The sequence below is a fragment of the Lynx canadensis genome, chromosome X (assembly GCF_007474595.2).
Source record: "Lynx canadensis isolate LIC74 chromosome X, mLynCan4.pri.v2, whole genome shotgun sequence".
Lineage (NCBI taxonomy): Eukaryota > Metazoa > Chordata > Mammalia > Carnivora > Felidae > Lynx > Lynx canadensis.
The window spans coordinates 89,143,009-89,169,246 of record NC_044321.2 but is presented as its reverse complement, the minus strand read 5'-3'; the positions used below and the strand labels follow the sequence as shown (position 1 = coordinate 89,169,246).

The following is a 26,238-nucleotide window of genomic DNA, read 5'->3' as shown; positions in this document are numbered from 1 at the left end:
CAAGAATGTCCTTCACAAAACTGAACATTTCATTGCCAAAGGCAACATTCTCAGAGAGTGACTAATTTTCGATCAAGGATACAAGAGTAATTGCTCTTCATCGTGAGACATGGCCTAGGTACAGTCAATCACTGAATCCTTTTTGACCATCATGTTACCATTTGGATCAGCAATATTACTCTAATCTAGAAATGGTGAAGGTATAGGATATGGGATCAGTCCAGGCCCTGACCTGATTTTTGATGTCATAGAAAATATCTAAACTTAGCTTATTTTCTTATAATCTGCCTATCATATTTAGAAATATGGTATTATCAGAGGAGTTCTGGCTATCTGAGGTGTAGTTGGGTATCAGTGGATTTGGATATTTAGGTCATATTAAGATGCTAGATCAAGCCCATGGGTCTATCTGTTGCTGAAAGTTTTTGCTGTAGCACAGAAGACAAATGGAAAGGCCCGACTCTTATCTTCCTTCATACATGCTATTTCTCAGATTTGGTCTGCTACTGAGGAATCTTTTAGCCTACAGAAAAGAAGCTTAAGTTATCAGTTATATAAATATAAGTATACATATAAATATATGTATGTATATACACATATTTTACACACATATATACACACACATATTGTCCATATTCCATAAATATTACTGGTAATAGTGACCATCCTGATCCATTTTGATTAGGGATAGACCAAAGAGGAATGAGTTTATGTTGCAGCAGGAGGCTTTTGAGTTATCTATTTGGAAAAATTTCCTAACCATAAATAACAGTGAGATACAATCTCCTCGGTGGGTTTTTAGAATTTCTTTCACTGGAAAGAACTTCTTTCACTGGGTGGTTTAAAAAACCAGAACATACATGCATCCACCAGGATGGCTTAGATCTTAAGTGCTTAGGTGGGGGCGTATGGTGGAAACATATTTTAAAAGTTAGAAGACCAGGGACTCTAATCCTAGTCCTGTTGTTTATAAGTATGACCTTGTGTAACTTATTTCCCTTTTTGGGCGTCAGTTTCTTCATCCAAAAAGTGAAAGGGTTGAAGTGGATGGCCTTTATTAAGATATAATTGGCATATAGTATTGTGTAAGTTTAAGGTGTACAACGTGATGATTTGATACACATACATATTGCAAAATGTTTATCATCATAAGGTTAGTTAACACATCCATCACCTCACAGAAATTATCTTTTTCTTTTGGTGAGAACATTTAAGATAGCAAGCAACTTTCAAGTATATAATGTTGTTAACTATAGCCACCATGTTGTGCATTACATCCCCAGAACTTATGCAACTTCTACCTATAAATTTGTACCCTTTGAAAAACATTCCTCATTTCCCCCAACCCTCAACCCCTGGCAACCACAAGTCTACTGTCTCTATGAGTTTGACTTCTTCTAGATTCCACATATAACTGAGATCAGACAATATTGGTCTTTTTCTGTCTGACTTACTGTCTTAACATAACTCCCTCCAGTTTCATCCATTCCTTCTTTCTCATGGCTGAACAATAATATTATTTTACATATATAATATTCATAATTATGTATACACCATATTTTCTTTATCCATTTGTCTGTCAATGCACAGACAGGTTGTTTCCATGTCTTGTCTATTGTGAACAATGTCACAGTGAACACGGGAGTACAGATCTCTCTTTGAGAGAGTGGTTGCATCTTCTTTGGATATATACCCAGAAGTGGGATTGCTGGAGCATATGGTACTTCTATTTTTAACTATTTCAAGAGCCCTCCCGTGCTGTTTCCCGTTGTGGCTGCACCACAATGCACCAGGGTTCCCTTTTCTGCGCATTTGCACCACACTTGTTACCTTATTATCTTTTTAATAATAGCCATTCTAACAGGTATGATGTGATGGTTGCTTGTGGTTTTGACTTACATTTGCCTGATGATTAGTGATGCGGAGGACCTTTCATGCACCTGTTAGCCATCCGTATGTCTGATCCAGTGGTCTTTAATATTCCTGCCAGCTCTGACATCCCGTGAGTCTGCATGTCTAGATGAACAGGCTAAGCTTGCAAGGTCCCTTAGCTCTGAAATTCTGCCCATCTGCTACTTTTGACATGAAATATACTTCAATTTTACACTTTTCTCTCTCCATGATTCAAACCCAGCCAGATCAAGAACTCTGGAACGATCTATACTCACTCCAAATCTGTCTATATAAGGGGGACAGGCATAAAATCTCAGGGGGGTATCTTTCTGCTCCTATGCCTAGCATTCCCTTACCCCTGCCAACGATAGCAATATTCATGCTGAGGCATTTGTAATTTTCTCCCTGGTTATCTTGTAGCTGATTGCTCCTAATGGCAGTGGAAAACGAAGACATTTTCTCGTCACTTAATGCAGGGCTTTGGTATCTCCCACTGAGCTCAGTGATATTTTGCTAGGAAGGGTGGAAATAATCAACTCTGGCTTTCTTGTCACCACCTGCCGGTAGCAAGTTGCATTTTAATGCCACCTACTGTTGTACCTGAAGAAAATATCTTAGCTTGGGAGAGGGCTGGGGGCAGAGGGGTGAGGGTTTGCTGGAAGGTGACCTGCATGGAGTCTATACCATCTCACACATATGGAGTCAGGCCAACCATTCTGAATCCTACTTGCTACTTCGGGATCCTCTGGTAATGTGTCTTTATCATTTGGATCTAGTGGGATCCTGACGTTGGGTAACCTGATTCCCAAAACTATCTGGATCTGGTTGAATGGTAAAGACCAGGAGGAAATGTTACAGGAAGGGAAGCCACTGAAGACAAGTCTCTCCTACTACAAAAGTTTCAACAGGCTGACTCGGTCTAAGGAGAGACTCAGTTGTTGACATGCCTTACTGGGAATATGTTTAGTGTACATTCTAGGACAGGGCTCAGGGATGTCAGCTAACAGCAATCCCTTGAAGGGTCGAGCTCTTTCTCGATGCTCTGTGTAGGATGCAGAGCTGCTGGTGGAGTAGATATATGGCTCTTTAGAAATTCATATTTCTATGCCAGAGGAGGCTACACTGTAGTAATAGTCAGCTTCAAGATACGGGGAAGCCAGGATCACTCCAGGTCTGTGTTCTGTGGTCCCAGCCAGCATCATCATTACGTGAGGCTGGCCATATTTCACATTATGGTTGTTTATGATGCACAGTGATTTACTCTCCTCGCTTTATCCTTTTATCTCCCTCAAGTTGCTTATTTCTCTCTGTGACACTTCTTTCAACACACCCACCTGGTCACTGCCGTTCCTTGTGCGTGTACGTTCCAAGTTCCACCATGCGAAGCTGCCCTTGATACCATTTAAATGAAATTCACCCTTATGAAAATATTAGGTGGGAGGGACAGGGCAGTCCCACAAAATTCATCCACCCTAAGCCCCATTTCTACCTCCAACTCACCCATAAGGGGCATCTCTTTTGCCAGAGACTGGTCCTCACAAAACATGAGGCTGCTAATGATCTGTTGTGGTATGGCCTCATTCGGCAAGTTAATAAGCACCCTCGGTTTCACTGGCTACTGAGGAGTGTTCACTCCAAAGCTGAGAGTAAGTAAATAGGACTTGCCTCACTGAGCCACATCTGCTCCAAGGCTTGGGGAGAGCCCAAATACATAGAATCGATTGTCTCCCTTGGGGAGGCAGCATCTGGAGGCGCAGATAACGGATGAACTCTCCCACTGCCAAAGACAGCTTTGCCCATGGAACCATTCATCAGAAACAATGCCAGCGCTGCAAAGACAGTCAGCAAGGCTGGAGGGGGCCCACTGCACACCCGGAAGTGCCAAGTCGGGGGGGGCAGGTGGTCTTCCCGCCCACCCGCAGTCACCCGGGACCAACCTCAGACTTTCAAAGCACAGAGAAGACGACGACAATTTGCACACTACGCCGTGATTTGTAACCCACTAACCAGGCAGGTAACCGACTCCTATGCGCTGATACAGCACCCAGTTGTTAAAACATTAAAATATTTCCATACCAGTTGGTAAAAGCTGCCACTCCAGCTGTTCCCTCTGGGATGCCCCCCCAGCTCACCTCACAATCCAGCAAGTAAAAGGTGACGCCCGAAACATCAAGTATTTTCCATGCCTCTGTTCCAGTGCTAGTGCTGGCATACATTCTGATTGGTCAGTTTCTTAAACAGTATGAATATCCTCATGGCAGGCTCAATCCCAAGATGCTCCCCTAAGATTTCCCGCCCTAATCGTCAGGACAGCGAATATGATGAGATAGCATATGTGTGATTATGTTGCACCACGTGGCAAGGGAAATTTTTATGGATGTAATTAAGGTTACTAATCAGGGAGATTATCCAGATGGGCCTAATCTAATCATGTAAGTCCTTCAAAAGCAGAGTTTTCACCAGCTGGTAGCAAAAGAAGATGTCAGAGATTCGAAGCATAGGGAGGATTTCATGTGCCGTGGCTGGCTTGACAATGGAAGGACACGTGGTAAGAAATGCAGGTGGCCTCTAGGAAATGAGTGTAGCCCCCGGCTGACTGCCTGCAAGGACGTGGGGACCTCAGTCCTGCAACCACAAGGAAATGAATTCCGACAACATAAACGAACGTGGAAGCAGATTCTTCTCCAGAGTCTCTAGATAAGAGCTCAGCCACACTGACACTCGGATTGCAGCCTTGGGAAGGCCTCTGTGACTGGAATGGAGGGACACACATCAGAGAGAAGTAGGAGATGATGTCATAGAGGTAATGAGGATAAACAACAGGTCGCATAGCGCCCAAAAGACCTTTGTAAAGACTTTGGCTTCTTCTCTGCCCCTCCTCTGCTCTCGCTCTCTCTCTCTCTCTCTCTCTCTCTCATTCAAAATTATCTTAAATAATTTTTTTAAAAAAAGAATATGCTGATTAAGAAAAGACAGAAGTGGGGCAGCAGCAAAGACAGAGGGACTAATTGTGAGATCATTGCATTAACCATAAGAAAAGCTGACGGTGGTTTTGAATAGGGTGGTCATGATGGATATGAGGAGCAGCGGTCAGATTCTAGGTATATTTCAAAGCTAGACCCAATTCTGATGGATCAGAGGTGGGGTATGAGCAAAAGGGAGAAGTCCAGCATGACACCAAGATTTGGGGCCTGAGTACCTGGAAGGGTGGCATTTTCCCTTACTGAGATGGGGAAGAGTAGTAAAGGAGCAGGCATAAGAGCAAGGCAGAGATCCAGAATTTGGTTTTAGATATGTGGACTTGGAAATGCCCGTTGGACATTTGAGTGGAGATGTCTGGCAGGCAGTGGTCTACGGGTCTAGCAGAGAGGTCCAGGCTGGAGAGAGAGATGTGGGAGTCACTAGCATGTGCACAGTATTTAAAGCCATGGGACTCTGTGAGGTGAGTGTGGATACAAAAGAGAAGAGGTCCAAAAGTGAGGCACTCCAATGTGTAGAGGTTGGAAAGAGAGGACAGATTGCGCAAGGAGACTGAGAAAGAACAACCAGGGAAGGTAGGAGAAAAATCAGGATAATGCACTATATTATAATACTATACCATCCCCAGGATACTGATACCATCACATGCTAAAGAGCGGTGAGAGCCTGGATTTGAACTGAGGGAGTCTGACCCCAACACTCATGCACAGAACTGCTACCCTATCCCATCGACCTCAAGGCCAGGAAGCACAACTCCGAACCACCAGTCTCCTTGTCCTACCACTTCCAGTGGCTAAAGATTTCATTGGGATAGGAATCACACACACTTCGTCTAACATACCTGTATCCCTCCCTTAGCTCTCAAGAACTGCTTCATAAGAAAACAGAACAAACCATAAACCCTGGCAGCTTTCAGTCCCGTAGAACAGTCCAAACTACAGAAACTGTAGTAAGTCTAAGGGATGGGACAGCCTCTTTCCTGGTGAAGGAGCTGCTCAATTCAACCTGTAGAAATTTCCTGACGTCGGAGCGGAGCCATTTCAAATTTTAATAACTGTCTCTTTCCTTTGGGAGACCCTCAGGCAATCTAGATATTGATTTTTCTCATTGCAGCTTGTGTTTTTCCCTGTTGCCAGACCATTCTCTGGAATCTGATCTGGGATTTCTGCATCTCACTAACAAGAAAGCAAATATTTAGAACCACAGAGGACATTTTAATAGTGCCCCCACTTTGGGTAATGTGGAACCCAGGAAAACCTGCTAATAATCCCATATCAATGAACAATCTACATTTTCTGGGCTTGGTGCTATAAATGATATCAAGGTAAAGACATAGTTGATGCCTTTGGGGAACTTAAAGTCTAGTTCAGAGGGAGAAGTCTGACATGAGTAAAATAACAATAGCATTATTACTATGAGTATATAATAGCAATGATGACAAGAGCGCCTGGGTGGCTCAGTCGGTTAAACATCCAACTTTGGCTCAGGTCATGATCTCGCGGTTGGTGGGTTCAAGCCCCGCATCGGGCTCTGCGCTGGCAGCCCGGAGCCTGGAGCCTACTTCGGATTCTGTGTCTCCCCCTCTCTTCCCCTCCCCGGCTTGTGCTCTGTCTCCATCTCTCAAAAATGAATAAACGTTAAAAAAATTTTTTTTAAATAGCAGTGATTACAGAGAGCATGGGCACAGGAGTAGTCGGATGCCTGGATTTGAAACCTGGACTGCCATTTACTGTGGTTTGGGGCAATCTGAACTGTTTCTGCCTCAGAGGACCTCTTCTGCAAAATAAGGATGATGATTAGGCTTTTTATCTGCTTCTGACTCTCAGATCCATTCTCTGTCCATTTCCTGCTCTGCTCTGTATCAAGGGAACTACATTCTCCATGGTCCATTGCCCTTTGGCTTCTGGGTAGGTTTGGCCAACCCAAAGGTAAGAAGAAGGGACTAGTGAGGATATTTCACTTTGGGGGTACCTGTAGCAGCAGCAGCTGTATTTCCTATGGGGCTCACCTTCCACCACCACGAGGCATCCCCTCCCTCGTTGGCCCCAGCTTCTGCAAGGCATCCCCACCTTGGCTCTAGCTCCCACCAGATAGCCCCAGTCCTCGAACTCTGGTAACACCACTCACCACCTCTCCCAGTTGTCCCTGTAAGTCTAGGGATAAGAGGGGCTTCCTGTGGCTGCTAATCTCTGAGTTGCCTCACTGTCCCCTGTCTGGCTTCTCATCTCATCCATCATCGACATAGTAATCTCTGTGTTAAATTTTCTATGTCTGAAAGACCTAGCAGGATTTCTGTTTCTCTGGCTGTACCCCAATCTATCAGTACCTATCTGATTCGGTGGTTCTGAGGTTGATTTAGGAAGGACAAATGGGGCTGAGATTTGAAGGTCAAATTTGGAAAGACAGAAAAGTGGGGATAGCTTTCAGATCTCATTTCTGGTGGGGAAATGGTTTGTACACCAGCAAGGATCGGCCTGGAGTTTATTGAAGGCAATAAGGGTGTAGGAGCTGGCCTTGTTCTTTTCTGCCTCCTATTCTTTGATTTCCTATGAAAATATCTTCAAGTGAAAATGATGTTCTCCCTGTGCCAATAGGGAATATGCCCCAGCAATGAAAAGAAACATATAGAGGAATCATACCTCTAGGAGCTAGATGAAAAAGTTCAGAGTCTGCCTTTAGAAAAATAATTTTAAAAGATGAGGTCTGCTCTTGTGGCTTCTCACATCCCCATTCTGAGCCTTCATACTGCTGTCTACCTGGCTTGGCACAGCACCCTGGGCTAACTGCCTTGCCTTATGTGGACCTTACCTTTGACAAGCCCTTTCCCTCTATCTCTGGGCCCGAGCTGAGCTCTTTCTCAGTCCCCTAAGGCTTAGAGAAGTCGGTAATAAGAATGCAATGACTATCTAGCATATAAACAGCCTTTATTAAATCTTACAGGCGCTCAACTGTTTCCAATCTATTATCATGATAACTACCATCAATAATAACTACCAGGACACTTGGGTGCCTGGGTCAGTTAAGCGTCCGACTTTGGCTCAGGTCACGATCTTGTGGTTTGTGAGTTCGAGCCCCGAATCGGGCTCTCTGCTGTCAGTGCAGAGCCTGCTTTGTATCCTCTGTCCCCCTTTCTCTCTGCCCGTCCCTTGCTTGCACTCTCTCTCTCTCTCTCAAAAATAAACAAACATTAAAAAAATATTAACTACATATGGAATACTACTTGGCAATGAGAAGGAATGAAATCTGGCCATTTGTAGCAACGTGGATGGAACTGGAGGGTAGTATGCTGAGTGAAATAAGTCAGTCAGAGAAAGACAGACACCATGTTTTCACTCATATGTGGATCCTGAGAAAGTTAACGGAAGACCATGGGGGAGGGGAAGTGGAAAAAAAAGTTACAGCGAGGGAGGAAGGCAAACCATAAAAGACTCTTAAATACTGAGAACAAACTGAGGGTTGATGGGGGGTGAGGGAGAGGGGAAAGTGGGTGATGGGCACCTGTTGGGATGAGCACTGGGTGTTGTAGGGAAACTAATCTGACAATAAGTTATATTTAATATAAAAAATAAAATAAAATTATATATATGTTATATATATAAATATATATAAATTTATATATTATATATAAATATATATAAATATATATAAATATATAATAAAATTATATATAAATATATATTATTAAATATATTTATTATATTATATTATAAATTATATTTATATTTAATATAACAAATAAAAAATATTAACTCCCATTTAGTGAGCACTTACTATGTGCAAGACACCACACGAAGCACTTTTCATACATATTTCCTCGTTAAATTTTTACAACAACCATATGAAGCAGCGACTATTATTAATTCCATTTTATAGGTGAGGAAACTGAGGCACAGAGATCAAAGTGACTTACCCCAGGGCACACTCTCAGTAAGGGCACTGGCAGGTGTGTCTAACCCCAAACAATCACAGTACTGTACCTACTTCTTTCCTACCTGCGTTCCAATCTCCCAGACCCTGACACATGGCCCCCACCCCACCCCACCCCACCCCCAACCTCCGTCTCCCTCAGCTTTTTATTTTTTTTTTTAATTTTTTTTTCAACGTTTTTTATTTATTTTTGGGACAGAGAGAGACAGAGCATGAACGGGGGAGGGGCAGAGAGAGAGGGAGACACAGAATCGGAAACAGGCTCCAGGCTCCGAGCCATCAGCCCAGAGCCTGACGCGGGGCTCGAACTCACGGACCGCGTGATCGTGACCTGGCTGAAGTCGGACGCTCAACCGACTGCGCCACCCAGGCGCCCCTCCCTCAGCTTTATACTCCCACTCGGTTCACTGACTCCGTCTTTTGAGTTCTAACCAGACTGTAAGGAGTCTTTCCCTTAGTTCTAGAGACTAAGTGCCCTCCATTTCCCTGAGCGGAGATTCCTTGCCCCCACCCCCAACACACACACACACACACACACACACACACACATACACACACGCCCAGTAGCTCTCTTTTCCTTCTTCTTCTGCTTTAGTGTGCCCGTGAGCACTTCAAACTTCCAGTTTCTTCTTAGCTCTGGCTTTTAATACTCCCAACCTCCTCACTGAACAAGCACACAGCCCACCTGAGGTATCACACCCACAGAGGGTAAAAAAGTTCGGCTCTACCCAGCTCATTTGCACAAGAATTCCTCATTCAACTTACACATCCAGCCTTGGGACTTTTCAGGGGTCTTCCTTACCAGTCAGCTTTTGCATGCGGAGAGCTTCCCTTGAAAAGCGTATCCACACAAGCAAGCAGACTATCCACCCTCCAGCTTCACGGGAGGAGAGAGGAGCCTTGACTCCACTAGCGGTGCAGGGGGCACCAGAGGATGACGTTTCATATCCTCTGCATCTAGCCTGGGCTGGCGCCCCCTACCCTCCGTGGTCTAACACGGAAATGCATTCCTCGGTCATTCTGCATCAAGGCCCGCTCATGGTTTGGTCCGCAAGCTGTCCGAGATCCCGCACCTGCTGAGGACGAGAGCTCTTCACCTCAAATGCTGAGGGTATGCTTTGGCAGGTCCCCGCTGAGCTGCAGCTCTGCTTCCAACAGCCCCCGGCAGCCTTTGATGCGTGCTGCTACCTGGCGATGATTTCCCTCACCCACAAAGATGCCAGGGGGAATAGGAAGAAGTCAGTGAAGGGAAGTGGGTTTCACTCCCCTGTGCGAAAAGGCCACCAAACAGGGCAGATGTCTGCATCCCAGATTCTCCTGTCCTGGGTGTTCACCAGGAACATCAGTAACTGTCATGGATACTTCACCTCGGGTGACTCAAATGGAAACAAGACCAAGGATGCAAGTGACAAGAAGGGCTTCACGCCCAAAGAATACCTCTATCCACCTGCTGACTGGTGTCCTCTACTCTTTCACCCATTCACCTAGCAATAAATACCTCTTTTTAAAAAAATGTAATGTTTACTTCTTTTGAGGGAGAGAAAGAGTGAGCCTGAGCGGGGAGGGGCAGAGAGAGAGAGGGAGACACAGAATCCAAAGCAGGCTCCAGGCTCTGAGCTGTCAGCACAGAGCCCAAAGGGGGGCTCCAACTCACGAACTGTGAGATCATGACCTGAGCTAAAGTCGGACGCTTAACCAACTGAGCCACTCAGGCGCCCCAACAGTAAATATCTCTTAGATGGATAAATAAGTAAATTTAACAAATATTTATTGAGACACTACAACAGACTACACTACATTCTTGTCACCGGGGATACAACAGGGTGACAGGTGAAGACAGATACAGTCCCTGTTCTTACGGGGTCTACAGTCATTGACCCACGGTTTCAAATTTCACTATTTGAAATTCATGTCTTTACCTTGAGACTGCCCTTAACCTTTTTTGGGGTCATGGATTGCTTTGATAATCTGCCAAACATGGACAAGAAAAATGTTCATGTGAGCAGACATGGTAAATTTTAGCATAAAATCTCAGAGGATTCACAGACATCCTCCCAGGGGCACCCAGAAACCCGTCACCTTAAGACCTGTCCCCAGTTATCATGCAAATATGTTTTAAGCTGTTAGCACATCACTTGTGACTCGGTGTAAATGAGTCCAATCCCTTACTGAGATCAAGTTTTCATATGGGGCCAAGCAAGTAAGAGAGACCATGAGGGACATGTAACTGATGAAGACTGGGGAAGGGACACCAACAAAAACAAAAAAGAGAGAGACAGGGAGATTGGAGGCACAGAAGGAAAATGTCACCATCATCACAGCTTGGCAAAGGATCGGCTCTGGGCAACAGTCCCCAAGCCAAAGGTGCCTTCAGTTGCTCGGTGAAATAATAGCTATCAGTGGACGATCTGTGTCCATAAAAATGACTGTGTTTGCATTTCAAAAGATTTCTGAGCTGAGACTCAGGAAGAATTGTTCCTTGTGGAAGACCTGGCCTTCCTATGGACTGGTCTCTGAATGTTCTCTGCACAGGCTACAGATAATCTTTGTGGACAAGTCAAATGCCCTTGGCCCAAAGTTCCTCACTGGGGAGTGGGATTCTTCTTGGATTCTGCCTATTCCCATTATTAGTGTTCTGGACACCAGGAATCCGTTGACTGGAAAGCTAAATGATACAAACATTCTTTAATTTTTAAGCAGCTTGAGGTCCAGAAACAAAATGTGAGCTCTGAGTTATTAAGATTAATAAGGCCTTGCTCTTCCTGTGGTCACCAGAGCCCTGTGTTGTAGCCTGGCTCCATGTGAGACGGCATGGGCGAGGACGTGTCCTTTGGATACAACACAGAAGTCAAAATTCCCAGAAGGAGCATCAGAGGTAACGACCCACCGCATTACTCTGCCTTTGACTTGAGGCCCGACAGCAAAATGACATTACATCAGCTGTCAAAGCAAATCTGTGTTTGTTTGAAAGAGAAAAATAGAGTAAAAAAGAAGACAAAGGGTAATTGTATTTCCTTCTTAACCTCCTTTCTTCTGTCACAGGATTTTGCTTTTTCCTCTGTTCTCTTTCCCAATTTTCCCTGGGTGTTTGGACTTATATACAAGTACTTGCGCCTATAAATTTGTGAGCTAATCACAAAAGGTTTATGACAAATATATTCGTCTCAAAGCTGCTCCTTTTTTTTTTTTTTTTTTGAGGGGGGTGCGCAGAGGTAGAAGGAGAGAGAGAATCTCAAGCAGGTTCAGCACAGAGCCTGACAGGGGCTCAATCTCAAATCAAGAGTCTGACACTTGGGGGGCACCTGGGTGGCTCAGTTAGTTAGGCATCCAATTCTTGGTTTTGGCTCAGGTCATGTTTTCAGTTTGTGGGATCAAGTCCCGCATCTGACAGTGCAGAGCCTGCTCGGGGTTTTCTCTCTCTCCCTCTCTCTCTGCCCCTCCTTCATTTGTGTGCTCTCTCTTCATGTGTCAAAATAAATAAACTTTAAAAATTAAAAGAAAGAGTCTGACGCTTAACTGAGCCATTCAGGCGCCCCTCAAAGCTGCTCTTAAGGGGCACCTGGGTGGCTTAGCCAGTTGAGTGTCTGACTTCAGCTCCGGTCATGATCTCGGAGTCCATGAGTTCAAGCCCCACATAGGGCTCTGTGCTGACAGCTCAGAGCCTGGAGCCTGCTTTGGATTCTGCGTCTCCCTCATACAGGAAAACTAACTAATGCAAAATACTTTCTGCTAGAGTCCCTCTGTCCTTAACCAGGATACGGTGTCTGACACATAGTAGGCTCTCACTTCATATCTACTGACAAAATGAGCCAATTCAGGAATTCCTAACGCATATGACAAAATATTTCAAAGTGTGAAGAAGTTCAACTGACAAAGCTGACAAAAGCTAAGTTTCTTGTCCTCTAGTACAGAGGTTGGCCAATTTTTTTTCTATAAAGGGGCAAATAGTGAATATTTTAGGTTTTGTAGAAACCTAAGATCTAAGATCTTTGTCACAACTATCCCATTCTACTATTATAACACAAAAGAAAGGGTTCCTTGGCAGCTCAGTCGGTTAAGTGTCAGACTCTGGATTTTGGCTCAGATGGTGATCCCAGGGTCAATGGGATCGAGCCCACAGTCCTGCGTTGGGCCCTGTGCAGAGTATAGAGCCTGCTTCTGATTGTCTCTCTCCTTCTGCCCCTCTCTCTGGTTCCTGTGCTCTCCCTAAAATTTAAAAAAAAAAAAACTTTAACACAAAAGAAGCCATAGAAATACATAAACAAATGGGCATGACTGTGCGCCAATAAAACTTTATTTATGGGCGCTGAAATTTGAAATTCATGTAATTTTTGTGTAAAAAATATTATTCTACTTTTGATGGGGTTTTTTTCAATCACTTAGAAATGTAACAACCATTCTTAGATCTCAGGCTGTTCAAAATCAAGTGGCAAGTCAGATTAAGGCTGCAGGACGTCTTTTGCCCACTCTTCTAATATATCAATATATATCTCTTTCCTACCTTTGTGGACTGAGGCTCTGTGAAGACAGGGGCTCTGCTCTAGGTTTTCTTTATATTCCCCTGGTGCTTAGTCACATGTGGGACACATAGTAGGTACTCAATACATACTTTTTCACTGATTGATAGGGAGAAGCTTGAGGGAGTCTCTGATCTATAGTGTGTCAACCATGCTTTTAAAAATGCATAATGTGGATTTATATCCATTGCAAGTGCTTGGCGTTTGGAGATGAATAAATTTCTATGGCAATGGGTAGGAGCATTATCTAACTGAAAAGAAATCTGCCTACATGATGGATTTCATAATTATAGTCACACAGTGCTTTATAATTCCCAAAGCACATTTGCATATATTGTCTTATTTGATCCTCACAAGGATTCTGTGAGCGTCGGCAATATTATCCGCATGTTACAGGTGAGGAAACAGGCTTCCAAAGGTCAAGATTTGACCGAGGATACGTGGCAAGTTTGCTCGTGCATTAATTCATTCCTTCTACGAGGACTCGAGAGGCCGCCCTATGCAAGCAATTCGGTCAGGGTGAACCCAAGCCCAGTGACTCCTCGAGTGATGTTAAGAAGCAATCCAGAAAATAGAAACATGGCCTGGAAAGTTAAAAGTAGACTCCTGACAAGGGAGGCAGATGGGGACAGACAAGTAGATTTTCCCATGCCCACGACGCAAGAAGACACCCCTCTCTCTTCCGCCAGCCAACTTCGGCTCAGGTCGCAATCTCGCAGTTCATGATTTCGAGCCCTGCATCGGGCTCTGCCCTGACAGCTAAAAGCCTGGAGCCTGCTTCGGATTCTGTGTCTCTCTCTCTCTCTCCCTCTCTCTGCCTCTCCCCCACTTTCTCTCTCCCGCTCTCTCTCTCTCTCAAAAATAAATGAAGGAAAATTTAACAAAAAAGATGATATACTTGAAAAATATATATTACTGATGGTGGGAGCCTAAGAACAAATAAATAGGGACAAGACCATGAAAGTGGTTTGTGAGGATCGGTGTGAGAGGACACAGCAGGGTGCTGTGAGGTGGAGGACCAGAGAAGCTCACTCTACATTGGTTGTTGAGGGCACGTCTCTTTTTAAATTTTTTTTAATGTTTTAATTTTATTTTTGAGAGAGAAAGAGAGAGCACAAGCAGGGGAGGGGCAGGGTGGCAGAGAGAGACAGAAGCCGAAGCAGGCTTCAGGCTCCATGCTGTCAGCACAGAGCTGGATGAGGGACTCGAACTCACAAACTGAGATCGTGACCTTGAGCCGAAGCCAGATGCTCAACCGACTGAGCCACCCAGGCGCCCCTAGGGCACATCTCTTTGAGGAGGTAATAGTTGAGCTGAGAGAACTGACAGGTGAGAATAAGCCAGCTTTATTTCCTGACTAGGAAAAAAAAAAAAAAAACCCACACAAACAGAAAAAAAAAAAAAAATTTCCCAAACCCCTTTCCATTTACCCCGGTCGTTACATCTTCAGTCATTCTATGGAGACTCTTGGAGAAGTGAAGCCTTGAGCTGCAACTTAATTTGGGGGTGTGAGAAAGGGCCCAAGGAATGTTTGCTCACTGGGTATTGGTGAGCCCACATCCACGGCCCAGAAGAGCCAACAGGAGACTGAGAAGCAGGAAATGAGGACACAGTAAGGTCAGGTTACCCGGAGCTTCTGATGGTGATGGGGTACAGCAGGATTCTAAAGGTGGTTCCAGGGGCGCCTGGGCGGCTCAGTTGGCTAAGCGTCCAACTCTTGGTTTCGGCTCGGGTCCTGATCTCACAGTTCATGGAATCAAGCCCCGCATCAGGCTCTGCAATAAAAGCCTGCTTGGGGTTCTCTCTCTCTCTCTGTCTGTATCTCTGCCTCTCCCCTGCTCATGCTCTCTTCCAGTAAATAAATAAATATTTTTAAAATAGAAAAAAAAAAAAAAAAAAAAAAAAAGATGTTTCCAGACATCGTCCCACTGAATCCTTGTCTAAGCGTTATCCCCACAGAGAGTAAGCGAACCAAGTAAGTGGCAAGTGTGGGTGGAAGCAAGGGGCAGAAGACTGAGACTCTAGATCTGCTTTACCACCAACTAGATGTGTGACCCTCTGGAAGTTTCTCTCTGCAGACCTCACTGGCCCTCTCTGCATTTCTCTCTGCAGACCTCACTGGCCACGTACAAAATGACAAGCAGCATACTGCCAATGGCAGGGGGGGTGTGTGGGGGGGTGGTGAGGGTCCAGTGAGAAAATGGGAAAGTGCTTGGAAAAGCATTAAGCCCTAGACAAATGTGAAGTTCTGTCTGTCGGAAGTCCCTTTCCCAGGGGCGAACTAAAGGTGAAACACTGGGCATTTTATTTTCTGGCCCATTGTGTTTGACACTAGCCAGAAAGCACTTATGTAGAGAACACAGGAGCCCCAGAAAGCACGAAGGGAGTCCCCCTCCCATGACGGCCAGGAGCCCTTGTTAGGCTGTAGGGAGGACAATTCTCCCGTCACTTGAGCTCCGTAGGACCTGAGAGGCCAGTTCGAGCTGATTTTGTTTGAGGACGACCTGAGATACCACAAGAATAATTTTTTTGCAGTGATAAACTGGAGGCCTAGAGAGAGTAACATGGCTTATTTCCAAGTCTCAACTATGATATACGTATGCTATACATATGACATATGTATGTGACATACATATCCATGTGATATACATGCCCAGAGGCTTGTACGTTGCTGTCCCTCAATCAGAACTTTCCTATGCTGTGTGCTACTCCACTGAGGCCCCACTTCCTCACCTAACAACGGATAGTGGTAGGTGTCTACTGGGAAAGAACCACATTTTTAAATTTCCAGCACCCAGTCACCCTGAGCCCCCTTTTCGTTTCTTTTCCCCACACCCCCACCCCACCTTGTGGTAGGACAAGGAGGACAAGAACGAAAATAATCAGGGCGCTTGGGTGGCTCAGTCGGTTGAGCTTCCAACTTTGGCTCCGGTCAAGATCTCGCAGTTCATGAGCTCGAGCCCCGAGCCGGGCTCTGCGCTGGCATCCTGTCAGCACAGAGCCTGCTTCAGATCCTCCGTCCCTTTCTCGCTGCCCTTCCCCCCGCTTTCACTCTCCCGAAAATAAATAAATAGATAAACAAATAAACAAACAAAAAGAGAGAAGAGGAAAATAATCGAAACTGGCAAGATGACAACAGAAAAGGTAGTAAAGGACTGCAATCCCACTGGTTGGTTTCTGCAAGAACTTAAATGGCTTAAAATCGCCCAAATGTCATTCTGAACCTCAGAAAGTAGATGGTTTCTTTGAAGGGCAGCGGAGTGGGTCAGAGGTGGACCACAGAGGAGGGATTTCTCCTCCAATTTGTTGGCCACTTTTCCTGCCGTGATCCTTGGAATCAGAGAGAGAACCATAACGACACTTCGTTGTTTGTGACCTGCATTGTTTTTATGACTGCACTTGTGTTCCATATACTAAATGGTCTCTAAATAAAACCCAGTGATGTTTGTGAGGACCTTGCAGGAAGGACCCTTTTAGAAGATGGAAAGTAGACCCTTCTGGAGTCTCAGGGACCTAATGCACCAGGTCAGTTTGCGATTGTCTGTTTTTCTGCCACTTTTATTTATTTATTCATTTTTATTTTTTTAAGTGTTTTTTTAAAGTTTATTTATTTTTGGGAGACAGAGAGAGACAGAGCATGAACGGGGGAGGGGCAGAGAGAGAGGGAGACACAGAATCGGAAGCAGGTTCCAGGCTCTGAGATGTCAGCACAGAGCCCGACATGGGGCTCGAAGTCATGAACCATGAGAGCATGACCTGAGCCAAAATCAAGAGTCAGACGCTTAACTGACTGAGCCACCCAGGCGCCCCTCTCCATCTATTATTGTCCTCAGTACAGGCAGCCTGCTGCCTTCTCATTAGATAGGCAACATGCATGGACCTTGAAGGCATTACTCAAAGTGAAATAAGTCAGGAAGAGAAAGACAAATATCATATGATCTCATTTCTATATGGAACCTTAAAAATTAAACTAAAAAAAGGACTCATAGAAAAAGAGATCAGATTTGTGGTCACGGGAAAGGAAATTGGAAGAAGGTGGTCAAAAGGCACAAACTTCCAGTTCTAAGATAATAAGTACTGGGGATGTAACGTAACAACACGAGGACTATAGTTAACACTACTGGATGGTTTATACTGAAAATTGCTAAGACAGTAGACCCTACAGGTTCTTATCACAAGGAAAAAAGCATTTTTTTCTTTTTTTGTATCTTTATAAGGATATTAATTAAATGTATTGTGATAAGTATATGTAAGTCAAGTCATTCTGTTGTACACCTTAATCTTGTAGGGTGCTAGGGGCGCCTGGGTGGCTCAGTCGATTGAGTGTCTGACTCTTGATTTTGGCTCAGGTCATGATCTCACAGAAGTGAGATCGAGCCCCACTGGTGGGGTGCTGGGCTGTGGAGCGTGCTTGAAAGTGTCTCTGCTCTTCTCCCCACCCCCGTGCATGCTCTCTCTCTCAAAAAGAAAAGAAAAGAAAAGAAAAAAGATCTTATACAGTGCTACATGCCAATTATATCTCAATAAAACCAAAAGAAAAATAAGAGGTTTTGCAATGTTTAAATAGGGGCGCCTGGGTGGCTCAGTCAGTTAAGCATCTGACTTCAGCTCAGTTCATGATCTCACGGTTTGTGAGTTCGAGCTCCATGTCGGGCTCTGTGCTGACAGTGAGGGGCCTGCTTGGGATTCTTCTTCTCTCTCCCTCTCTCTCAAAATAAATAAATAAGCTTAAAATTTTTTTCATAAAGATAATAAAAAATTTAAAAAATAAATAACAATTTCTTCAGTGTTAAATAAACACTATCAGCTTCCCCCACCCCGCCTCCCCAAAAAAGAAAAACCAGAGAGTACCAAGCCTCAGTGACCACCAAATATCTTCCCCGCCACTATTTATCTCTTCGGCTGTGTTGTGCACACATTAAGAAAGGTGGAGACTGTCAGTTATTAATTCTGCCTCTGTCCCTCCTTCCCCCACCCTGTGATTCTCTCCATAGTAGCCTGATAAGCCAGCTTTGTGCATAATGCTGGGTGACCTAATGACATTTTCTTTGGGGGTGTACAAACTATACCTACTTCCTACCATCCCGTCAACACAGGGATGGAAGGGAGGGGTGGCCATGGGAAGATAAGGACAGATAGGGACGAGGCAGAGATGCTGGTCTGCTACTTTGGACTGCTAAATACATCTGAGCTAGCAGGTTGAATCCAAGAATTAGTGTTTCCAAAAGTGTGGTCGACAACCACCCACATCAAGATCATCCCCAGAAACTTATTAAACAACGTAGATTCTCAAGTCTCCCATCCCCGCAGCATCGGTTCTTTGTTGGCAATTTTGGCAATTCCCTACTAGACAACTACATACGTTCACGAGGGAGAAGGACCTGCTTGCAACACCCCGTCCTGCAGTTCGAGAAGGTTAATTGGGCTATCGAGGGGGCATCACTGCTAGGGTGCGAGGGATGTTGGGGACAACGGATGGGCAGTGAGTTGGCACTGGACGAAGGGCTCTCTTTTTATGCCCTGGTGTTCTGCAGCTGAGTTTGTGCACTTGACCTGAGGTTTCTACAAGGGCTCTAGAGTAGATAAACCAACATCAAAGTCAGTCCCAGCAGGCCCCAGAATGATTCAAACAGGATATTCTAACCATCTAGCAACCTTGCGGAAGAGAGGAGGACCACTGTCTTTAGTGGCGGGGACCTGACTCCCCTCTAGACCACTACACATGTGTAATAAGCTGGAGGTGAGGGCATGGGAAGGAATGGTGATACTCACTGAGGGGACTATCTCTACTTCAGGGCTTCCAAGAGACCCCAATCTTCCTCCACATTCTGAAGATTCCAGTATATATTTTTTAAATGTTTATTTATTTCTTTTTGAGAAGAGGTGCAGAGAGAGAGAGAGGGAGACAGAGAACCCCAAGCAAGCTCTGTGCTATCAGCGCGGAGCTCAACACGGGGCTTGAGCCCACGAACCGTGAGATCATGACCCGAGCCGAAGTCGGACATTCAACCGACTGAGCCACCCAGGCGCCCCTATTTTTTAAATGAATCAAAACAAAAATGGAGTTGCAAAAACTACGATATATTTTAAATGCTTACATCTTTTTTAAAATTGCATTTTTAGCCCCGAGGCAAAACCACAATACAATGTATAACATTGGGTGAGGTCCAGAAATCTGCATTTTTAACAAATGCCCCATATGCACACCAACATTTGAGAAGCATGCCCTGAATTTTACCAGGAGGAGAAAGTGCTCCAAGTGAGGTAGACTTCCCTTGAAATGCCAGGAAAGTGAATTCTCTCGCCTCGATTTGGGGTGTGTATGCCACAGCAATTTGTGTTGCTTTCCCATCATAGGGAATCAGAGCTGGTCTTATGCCCAAATGAAGTAAGCAGCTACGAGTTAATGTGAAAAATGCCAAAATATCCCCTTACCCAAAATAACCCTCCGACAAGCCTGCCATTGGGCCCAAGATTCCCGGGAGTAGCTTTTCTCCTTAAAGGTTATTATTAGCTCCGCTCTGCTGTGTCGATGCCTGCCACTCTCCCTTTGCATTATGTTATAAAGCTTTCCAATTTGCTAAGGCAAGATGGTTGCTGGCAGGAGATCTACGGGAGTGCATAAGAATTTGTCAAAAGCTGGTAAGAAATTGGCCTTGTAGCTTGATTGCAAGGAAAAGAACCTTGAGCTTGGATTTGTTGAGAAACGTGAAATTGAACAGATATGTTCGTTTGACCTAGCTGTGGCTGTGTGTTCAGAATCTGAGCTAGTCAACAACATTTGAGGGTATACTCTTCAGTCCCAGTACCTTACACTGGGACAGTGAAAGGAGAGAAAATATACAGAAGCCTTGGTCTGCTCCACAGGACCTGACAATCTCAAAGGCAATGCAGGGCACACACATGATCTAGAACACATATGTAAATCTATGTGTCATTAAGAGCACATTGAAAGCACATCGTGGTAGCACAAAAGTCCTGAAAATTTTGGAAAGTATGGAAGAGGAAGGACCGCTGCCTATGGTTGTGTAGGTATATCTTACACAAGGAACCCCGCCAGGAGCGGATCTTGGAAAATGTTTAATAGTAACAGTTGAGTGCAAAGGATAGGGCAGAGTAGGAGAACGCATCACCACCAAACACTGAAAATAGGCAAAGAAAAAGCCAATGTGTGATATGTCCATCACATAAGGTGAAAGGCTAGCCCCATGCAGATGTATAAAAATCTTTGAGGCATTGGGGCCCCCGGGGGGCTCAGTCGGTTAAGCATCCGACTTCAGCTCAGGTCATGATCTTGCAGTTCGTGGGTTCGAGCCCCGCATCGGGCTCTGGGCTGACAGCTCAAAGCCTGCTTTGGATTCTGTGTCTCCCTCTCTTTCTGCCCCTCCCCTGCTCCTGTTCTGTCTCTGTCTCTCAAAAATAAGTAAATGTTAAAAAATTTTTGTAAAAACCTTTGAGGCATTTAGGGATGTTTAGACAAATACAACCACAAGAACCAATCTATAATCTTGTAATTCACATTAGATCAAGGACTGAAAATAAAACAGATTTCTACATGCCAAATCATCTTTTTGTCCATATTGTTCGCTGCTGCAATCGTAACACCTAGCATCTATATATATTTGGTGAATGAATGAATGAATGAATGTATGAATGCATACTTACTAATCACTTTGCAACTCACGCTGTTTAATCCTTCCAGGTGGTCTGTTATTTCCAGAGCTTCAGGATCCGGGTGTTAATTCTGTACACTAATTACATTCTGTGTGATGTTCCCACCACCACTACTGGACAGTCATCACTCTATACCCAGAGCCTAGCAGAGTGCCTGGGATATAGTAGTTAGTTGCTCAACATAGGAATCAAAGAATGGAGGTTAGGTGGGCCATGAATTGATACATGATAAGTGAATGGAAAAGAACCATTGAGACAATAATTTGCAGTAACTTCTGTGCTAAGTTACATGGTAATTCCCAACCTAAGCCCAACTGAGCACTAGGGGAATGGAATGGTAGCAATTGGGGTCCTAAATGGAGTAGGGACAATGAGGGACACCAGAAAGCCTCTGAAGCTCAAAAAGATGCCTATGGTGTATAAGTTCACCCACCATATGACTCTATTACCCACCATATGACTCTATTACCCACCATAGACTCTATTACCCACTTATGACTCTATTACGTTGTTGAGATCGAATGCCTTTTTTCCCTTAGAATTTTAGACAACTATTTTCTTTTAAAAAGGACATTACTTGTTAGTGTTTAAAACACAAACAAAAAGCTTACCTCACCCAGGGGTTTAAAAAAAAAAGAGCATTTCCAGATAGCAGGATCTCTAGGCAAGTTTGAAAATGTGACTCAGTTCATCTTAAGAAATACTTATTGAATAGCTACTTCATTTCCAGAACTATGGAAACATTCCATGAATGAGAGACTGGCTATTTGGGGCCATCAAAGGGTAAAATGAAAATTCAAGGTTTGTTTCTGGTGTTGTTGGCTCAGAAATGTAGTGGAAAGAACCAACAATTATATAGGTCTTACTACATAGCAGGCCTTGGCATTTTACATTGATTTCTCTTTTTGTTATGTATTTTTGAGAGGAGACAGAGTGTGAGCGGGGGAGGGGCAGAGAGAGAGAAGGCGACACAGAATCCGAAACAGGCTCCAGGCTCTGAGCTGTCAGCACAGAGCCCACTGTGGGGCTTGAATTCACAAACTGTGAGGTCATGACCTGAGCCAAAGTCGGACACTTAACCCACTGAGCCACCCAGGCGCCCCTTTATTTCTGAAATTCCACAGCAATTCAGGTTGGTAGATATTTTCCTCGACTTTAACATTTGAGAAAACCATCAGAGATTGGGATTGACAGGTCTGAAGTCACACAACTAATAGCAGAACAGTATTTTAAACCCTGGTCTGCCGAACTCCAAAACCTCTGCTCTTTCCACAATAGCAGGCTACCCCTCACGATTTCATGCTGCCCTTACCCCTGTCTTCCTCTACATGCCAGCTTGCCTACAGCACCATTATCTCGCAATGCAGGATTCCAGGGCAATGATAGTTACTATAGCGATAATTGTGTGTGTGTGTGTGTGTGTGCGCGCGCGCACGCGCGCGTGCATGTGTGTGTGCAATTTACATATTGACGCTCTCCTCAAGGGCCTTCAAGGGTTTGTCCAGCATACTTTCTAATGAGTTTGAAGGGAAAAAATCGGGGCGCCTGGGTGGCTCAGTCTGTTGGGCGGCCGACGTCGGCTCAGGTCATGATCTCGCGGTCCGTGAGTTCGAGCCCCGAGTCGGGCTCTGTGCTGACAGCTCAGAGCCTGGAGCCTGTATCAGATTCTGTGTCTCCCTCTCGCTGACTCCCCTGTTCATGCTCTGTCTCTCTCTGTCTCAAAAATAAATAAAACGTTAAAAAAAAATTTACAGAAGGGAAAAAATCTATGTATCCTTTTATATTTTGGGGGTTGACATCTAGAAATGTCATCATAAGTTTAAACAATTGCAAATGATATAATTTCAGGAATATGATAAATATAGATATTTAAAATAAAATTATCCTGGGGGAACTGGGTGGTTCAGTCAGTTGGTTAGGTATGCAAATCTTGATCTCAGATCAGGTTTTGATCTCAGGGGCTTGATCTCAGGGTTGTGAGTTTGGACCCCGAGTTGGGCTCCACACTGCGCATAAAGCCTACTCAAATAAAACAAAATAAAATAATAAAATAAAATAAAATAAAATAAAATAAAATAAAGCTATCTAGTCACTCATTTAAATTTATCCAATGGAATCTGAATGCCACAGCAATTTGCTACTCACAGGCATGTATTTAAAAATTAAATGGCTAGGGGCGCCTGGGTGGTGCAGTCGGTTAAGCGTCCGACTTCAGCCAGGTCACGATCTCGTGGTCCGTGAGTTCGAGCCCCGCATCGGGCTCTGGGCTGATGGCTCGGAGCCTGGAGCCTGTTTCCGATTCTGTGTCTCCCTCTCTCTCTGCCCCTCCCCCGTTCATGCTCTGTCTCTCTCTGTCCCAAAAATAAATAAAAAAAAAAGTTGAAAAAAAAAATTAAAAAAATAAATAAATAAATAAAAATTAAAATTAAATGGCTATAATCTTTAAGGGCAGAAAGTTTACATCATTCCCTTTTTCTTTGAATTCTTCTTTCCATTCACATCCCCACAGGATTTTATCCTAATATCATAAAATTTTTGTTTTAAGTATTTTATGACTATTGATCATGACAATATTTCTTCAGAACAAAAATATAAATTAAATTTTAATGTTTTATTTCCTGCAGCCAGAAGGTAATAAATGTTAAAACATTTCTTTTTTTTAAGTTTATTTTTTTTTTGAAAGAGATAGCAAGCGGGAGAGGGGCAGAGAGAGAGAGAGAGGGAGACGGAGAATCCCAAGTGGGCTCCGTGTTATCGACGCAGAGCCCAATGCGGGGCTCAAACTCACAAACTGTGAGATCATGACCTGAGCTGAAACCAAGAGTTGGATGCTTAACTGACTGAGCCACCCAGGCACCCCTAAAACATTTCTTTTGAGTTTAGTTATGATTCAATGATTAGCAGTCCAAAACAGCTCAAGGAACACAAATACAATACAAATTTTGGTAAATAACTTTAAGACATAAACATACATTTTTATTGGAAATGCATTTCTTCAATATGTGGTTAGGGTTTTTCATCCAACTAGTTATTATATCCATAGAATATTACATAATATTTAGGAACAAAATTCAGCTTCAACTATGTTTTTATATTTTTATGACAGTAAGTGCTAAGAAGCCTTTTCATATCAATAAGTATATGTGAATGGACAGTTTTATTATGCCATTGTCATTCAATTTTCTTGAACTCTCAGTTACATGCTAAAAGATCATATAATCCTTTTTTGAAAAATAATATTTTAACAATCTATCATCTGACAACATGATTAGGTTCCCCTTATATTTTACATAAAGCAAAGATCTGTAAACTGTATTACTTAGAAAAGGATTTGTTACTCAAGATTACCGCCATTCAGTTTCTCCATTTCTGGGAAGTAATACTGTGGTAAGAAGCCTCTACAATGGCCCTCCACTGATCCCCACTTCCTGGAATTTGACCCCTTATACAATCTGTTCTCCTTGAGCATGGGCTAGACGTAGGGACTCAATTCTAACAAACAGAATATGACAAAAGTGATGTCACTTCAGAGATTAGGTTACATGAAGATCTTGGCTTTTCTCATTGACTCCCTCTGAGTGAAGCCTGCTGCCATGTTATGAGCTCTCTTTTGTTTTTTTAATTGTTTTAATGTTTATTTATTCTTGAGACAGAGAGAGAGAGAAAGAGAGAGAGAGCGCGCGCGCGCCTGAGCGGGGAGGGGCAGAGAGGGAGACACAGAATCCAAAGGAGGCTCCAGGCTCCCAGCTGTCGGCACAGAGCCCGACGCGGGGCTTGAACTCACAAGCCGTGAGATCATGACCTGAGCCGAAGTCGGATGCTTAACCGACTGAGCCACCCAGGCGCCCCAATGTTATGAGCTGTCTTTTTTTTTTTTTTAACACTTTTTAAATGTTTTTATTTATTTTTGAGACAGAGAGAGACAGAATGTGAGAAGGGAGGAAGAGAGAGAGAGGGAGACACAGAATCTGAAGCAGGCTCCAGGCTCTGGGCTGACGAGCTGTCAGCCCAGAGCCTGGTGCGGGGCTCGAACTCACAGACTGTGAGATCATGACCTGAGCTGAAGTCGACCGCTTAACTGACTAAGCCACCCAGGCGCCCCACCCAATGTTATGAGCTGTCTTAAAGAGAAGCCCGTATGGCAAGGAGCTGAGAAAGGTCTTCAGCCAATAGCTAGCAAGGGACTAAGATCCTCAGTCCAACAGTGATGAATTTCATTTCATTGAAATTAATACAGTTTGCTCTATGAAAACACCAGTAAGAAAGCACTATGAAAAGATGCAGACTGGGAGAAAACATTTGCAAGTCACATTCCTGACAAAGAGCTTGTATCCAAGAATACAGGCATACCTCGTTTTATTGTGCTTCAAAGATACTGCTTTTTACAAATGTAAGGTTTATGGCAACCCTGCATTGAGCAAGTCCATCGGCGCCACTTTTCCAACAGCATTTGCTCACTTTTTGTCTCTGTCTCACATTTTGGTAATTCTCGCAATATTTCAAACATAGTCATTGTTATTATATTTGTTATGGTGATCTGTGGTCAGTGATCTCATTTTTTTTGAGAGAGAGAGAGAACACACATAAGCGGGGGAGGGGCAGATAGAGAGACAGACAGAGAGAGAGAGAGAGAGAGAGAGAGAATCCCAAGCAGTCTCCATGATAACAGGGTGAAGATCAGAACTGCAAGATCAGACCTCAGCCAAAACCAAGAGTCGGAGGCTCAACTGACTGAGCCACCCAGGTACCCCGATGGTTACCACTTTTTAGCAATAAAGTACTTTCTAACTAAATTATGTACATTGTTTTTTGAACATAATACTATTGCACACTTAAAAGATGACAGTATGGGGCGCCTGGGTGGCGCAGTCGGTTAAGCGTCCGACTTCAGCCAGGTCACGATCTCGCGGTCCGGGAGTTCGAGCCCCGCGTCGGGCTCTGGGCTGATGGCTCAGAGCCTGGAGCCTGTTTCCGATTCTGTGTCTCCCTCTCTCTCTGCCCCTCCCCCGTTCATGCTCTGTCTCCCTCTGTCCCAAAAATAAATAAACGTTGGAAAAAAAAAAAAAAAAAGATGACAGTATAGGGGTGCCTGGGTGGCTCAGTCGATTAAGCATACAACTTCAGCTCAGGTCGTGATCTCGTGGTTTGTGGGTTCAACCCCCGCACTGGGCTCTGTGCTGACAGCTTAGAGCCTGGAGCCTGCTTCGGATTCTGTGTCTCCCTCTCTCTCTGCCTCTCCCCCGCCCAT

General features: G+C 44.2%; 1 protein-coding gene across 1 annotated transcript in view; it reads left to right on the top strand.

Moving 5' to 3' along the window:
* TRPC5 (transient receptor potential cation channel subfamily C member 5) overlaps window positions 1–26,238 on the top strand; it is a 152,191-nt gene that overhangs the window by 119,819 nt on the left and 6,134 nt on the right. The window lies entirely within an intron of this gene.